Source organism: Macaca nemestrina, chromosome 19 (genome assembly GCF_043159975.1).
Source record: "Macaca nemestrina isolate mMacNem1 chromosome 19, mMacNem.hap1, whole genome shotgun sequence".
Taxonomy (NCBI): Eukaryota; Metazoa; Chordata; class Mammalia; order Primates; family Cercopithecidae; genus Macaca; species Macaca nemestrina.
The window spans coordinates 52,301,600-52,306,457 of record NC_092143.1 but is presented as its reverse complement, the minus strand read 5'-3'; the positions used below and the strand labels follow the sequence as shown (position 1 = coordinate 52,306,457).

General features: G+C 39.1%; 1 pseudogene; it reads right to left on the bottom strand.

Annotated features, from left to right (window-relative positions):
- Positions 1 to 1,662: 1,662 nt before the first annotated feature.
- Positions 1,663 to 1,761, bottom strand: LOC112423342 (U6 spliceosomal RNA; annotated as a pseudogene).
- Positions 1,762 to 4,858: the final 3,097 nt, after the last annotated feature.

The window sequence follows — 4,858 nt, the reverse complement described above, 5'->3', positions numbered from 1 at the left end:
TATAGTTCAATGAATTTTGAGACATGTATACACCCACATAATCAGTCTGCAATGAAGATACATAGTGTATTCATATCCTACAGCTTTCCCTTCCTACCCTTTACCACTATATCCCACTCCATACCATCTCTGAGGCAACTGCTGCTTTGATTTCTGTAATGTCATATAAAGAGAACCATAAAGTATGTTCTATGTTCTCTTTTATGTCTGGCTTCTTTCACAAAACATAACATTTCTGAAATGCATCCATGTTATACTATGTATCAGTAGCTTGTTGCTTTTCTTCATTAAAGAGTACATATCGCATCATCATACCACAACTTGGAACTATTCACTGGTTCATGAATATTTGCAATTTGTTTATGTTTGATTATGAACAAAACTGCATAAACATTCTTATATATAAATGTTTTTGTGGGCATGTTTTCATTTCTCTTGTGTAAATACATAAGAGAGGAATCTCTAGGCCATATGATAACTATAGGTTTAATTTTATAAGAAACTGTCAAATTACTGTCCAAAGTACTGGTACCATTTTTAATGGTAGATTTTTAAATGAACACGTAATAGTTATATATGTTATGGTGTTCGGAGTGATATTTTGATACAATGTGTAATGATCAAATTAGAGTAATTAGCATATCCCCCACCTAAAACATGTATCTTTTATTGGTGTTGGGAACACTCAAAATCCTCTCTTCTAACTATTAAAAATATATATACAAAAGAAATTAGCCAGGTGTGGCAGCATGTGCCTGTAGTCCCAGCTACTCGGGAGGTTGAGGCAGGAGAATTGCTTGAACCTGGGAGGCAAAGGTTGCAGTGAGCCGAGATTGCGCCACTGCACTCCAGCCTGGGTGACAGAGTGAGACTCCGTCTCTACAGAAACAACAACAACAACAACAACAACAAAATACATATATATAAAATAAATTGTTGCTATTCACCCTATCATGTTTTAGAAGACTAGAACTTATTTCTCCTGTCTAGCTGAAATTTTGTTTCCATTAACCAACCTCCGTATCTTCTGACCCAACCCTTCCTAGCTTTTAATAACCATTATTCTAGACTCTGGGCCGGGCGCAGTGGCTCATGCCTGTAATCCCAGCACTTTGGGAGGCCAAGGCAGGTAGATCACAAGGTCAGGAGTTTAAGGCCAGCCTGGCCAGCATGGTGAAACCCGGTCTCTACTAAAAATGCAAAAATTAGCCAGACGTGGTGGCGCTTGCCTGTAATCCCAGCTACCCGGGAGGCTGAGGCAGGAGAACTGCTTGAACCCGGGAGGCGGAGGTTGCAGTGAGCCAAGATCGTGCCACTGCACTCCAGTCTGGCGACAGAGGGAGACTCTGTCTCAAAAAATAAACAAATAAATAAATAACTATTATTCTAGACTCTACTACGAAATTAACTTTTTAAGCTTCTGTACGTGAGGGAAAACGTGATATTTACCTTTCTGTGCCTGAATTATTTTACTTAACATAATATCTCATGCTCATCCATATTGCTGCATGTTGCTGCAAATGACTGCATGTTGCTGCATGTTGCTGCAAAAGAATTTCATTCTTTTGTATGACCAAATAGTATTCCATTGTGTACACATACCATATTTTCTTTATTTATTCATCTGCTGATGAACACTTAGTTTGATTCCATATCTTGGCAAAAACTATGAAACATTTTACAAATTTGTGTGTCATCCTTGGACAGGGGCCATACTAATCTTTACTGTATTTTTTTTTTTTTTCAGACAGGGGTTTCACCATGTTGGTCAAGTTGGTCTTGAACTCCTGACCTCGTGATCCACCTGCCTCAGCCTCCCAAAGTGCTGGGATTACAGGCGTGAGCCACTGTGCCCAGCCTTCTGTATTGTTTTATTTTCAGTATATGTGCTGCAGAAGTGAGCACTAACCTTTTTATTCCCTTCATCATATTTTCAAATACTTCCAGGAATTAATATTACAGGCAAGATTAATCAGTGTTAACTACTGATATTAGAATAATGATTCAATTTAAATCTTCCAAATAGTAATTTGTCAAATATTCAGGATATCTTGTAATAGCTAAGTTTACAAAGAAAAGTAAGACATAGTCCTTGCTCTTGAGAAACTTATGATGTATTAAGAGAAACTAGAAGCCAATATGGTAAATGATAATGAATGTGCATAAACCAATGTGGGGATATAAGGCAGTTACAGAGATCTTCACAAGGCTCAGGCAGAGCTTCGGAGTCCTGAGGATATTTGAGCTTTGAAGAGGTCTTTCACTCACTGAACATGTATTCATTAGGTGCCAATTATGTTCAGATGCTCCGTAAATGGAATTGAATTTTGTAAGGAGGGAGACTCAAGGTCAAAGCAGGAAGATTGTATCCAATCTGGAGCCAGCAAATTGACAGGGAAAAAGAAGGGAATTAATAATTGCTTCACACCTATTGTCTACTGGGTGCTTAATCTCTCAGCAGCCTAGTTCAAGATTTTTATTCCCACATTACAGATGACAAACATGAGTTTCAGAGAGGTTATTTTGCTTGCCCAGGTTTCATAGAGCATGCATGAAGCAGAGCTGGAGTGTGAATGCATCTGGTGTCCTTGCAGAGTCCACTCCCAGGGCAGTTGCCTTTTTGTACAGGCATAGAAACAGAATAAAAGAAGATGAAGAGAGAATGAGAGACGGCACCAATGGCAACATGATTTTAGTGGCTGAGGTTACATTATGCTTTATCTAGAAATGGAAGCCACAGGGGCCTTGAGACAGAATGTAAAGAGCATTGGCTTTAAAATCAGAATTGCTTGAGTTCATATCCTGACTGATTCACTGAGTAGCTTGACCATCATTGATTATAACAGAAGTCATCAGGGATAATAATATCCATTGCACCACTGTATACCAACTCCAGTATTTAAGTAAATATGACACTTAGTAGTTATATTTATTTAAATAATGATCACATCACTGACCACATTCTATATGCAAGGCTTTTGTCCTGTGTGGACTCTGTCTTGCTTCTTCTCCTCTGTGTGTGTGTGTGTGTGTGTGTGTGTGTGTGTGTGTGTGTGTGTATATATTTGGACATTGTGACAGCATTCTAAGTCCAAAAGTCCATCCATGTCCACCCATCACTTCCTTTTATAATGCTTATTGGTTTGGGTTTTGAGATATCTTTCATGAGCCATACTCACATTACCTTCATGATATTAGTGAAATTTCCTACAATTGCATGTAGACCACTGTTGCTCATCATTTTGCATGAAGTTTAGCTGACTTGAACCTGCTTCAGAAATGTACATTTACTCCCAAATTCACTTGCTTTGCAATGCTTGAGATGGGTGGACCTAAAAACCTTGGCTAGAATTGAAAGCACCTGCCAGTTCCACAGGAGAAATAATCAGAAGTGGTTTCTGACACTGAGCAATGCTATGGTCACACAAGCACTACCTTGGAACGTTGAGACAATTACGTTAAGTTGAAGGCCCCTAAACCAAAAGAAGAGAAAAAAAAAAAGTCTGTTTTTCAATGGTTGGTTTGTTGTTTACAATCATATTAAATACCCACTTTTTGCATAACCCATGGACAGACTAAATGGTGACTCTTAATAATCCAAACGGCAACATTATGGAGAACTCCTGTAAGGCAAGTCTAGACACTAAAGTAAAAATGAACTTAGTGGTATTTCTAAGAAACTGACTCAAAAAAAAGAAACAAAACAAACAAACAAAAAGCTGGTAGAGTCAAAACCAAAAGAGCAGAACCATCCAACTGGAGAATTTTTTAAGTGAGATGTAATTTCATAGGTGACAGTAAAAACCAGACTGGACATGGCAGTAGCAAATGCACTCTAAGGAGCAATTTTGGTGGTAGGAACAAGTTGGCCTTATTGCCCTAATGGATCATCCCTTTCTCTATCTGCTGTGATATGAGAGCTGATGAGATCCTGCCTGAGGCAGCGGGACCGTCTCAACACAGATTGTCTCTCCATTCACAGGGGTAAACACTTTACTGGGAGATTTAAAGTGAAATTTAGAATTACAGGGAAGTATCTAGGAAACAGATATTTTTTTCTTCAGTGAACTCTTAAGAGGGCTTGTCAGTAAAGTTCAAGCAAGCAGGTGTGCCGAAAATTGCTTTAAAACCAAACAGACAGTAGGAGGCATGCATATGCCAGAAATCATAGCCCCCGTGAGACAGACAAGCCCATTTTTCAGCAGGAGCAGCTGTTGGTGCATCTGCAGACAGGTTGTTGTCAGGAGTGTTGAGCAGAGAAATTTCAGGAGAAAGGTGCTCATGAGAAGGGAAGAGGCGTGAGGTCTCTGGTGTATGAGATTCAGCAAAGAAACTTGGGTGATGCGCTGAGTCCTGGGCTGACATTGTTAGAATTTAGAATCTCATCTGAGACTGGGAGGCTGGACAAAAGTGGCACTGAGACTTTAGATTGGAGTTTGTTAAATCCTGAGCAATAAAAATTGCAGTTCACTCTAATGAAACTTCCTGGGAAGACTATTAGTATTAAACAGGGAGACTCTCTCCCGAGAAATAATGCTAAATCACAGTCACAAATACTTCCAAGTCCAGTTCGGCACAAGCCAGAACATGATTGCATTTTTTAAATTAAATTCACTCTTATTGCTTTGGCAGTTGCCATTTTCTGAAATTAATAGGAATAGAATGCATGAACCAAAAGGCTAAGGGTGACCATACTGTATTAGAGGTTACAGAGGTGAAGGTGACAAAGGTGGGTGGGCAGGCAGAGGTAGGGGTGGCCATATCTTTATTAAGCATTTACTTCAAGGGAGTAGATCGATGAAAAAGACTAGGACTCTAACATAATAAGAATTTTACAAAATTGGTGGGGATGTTAAGG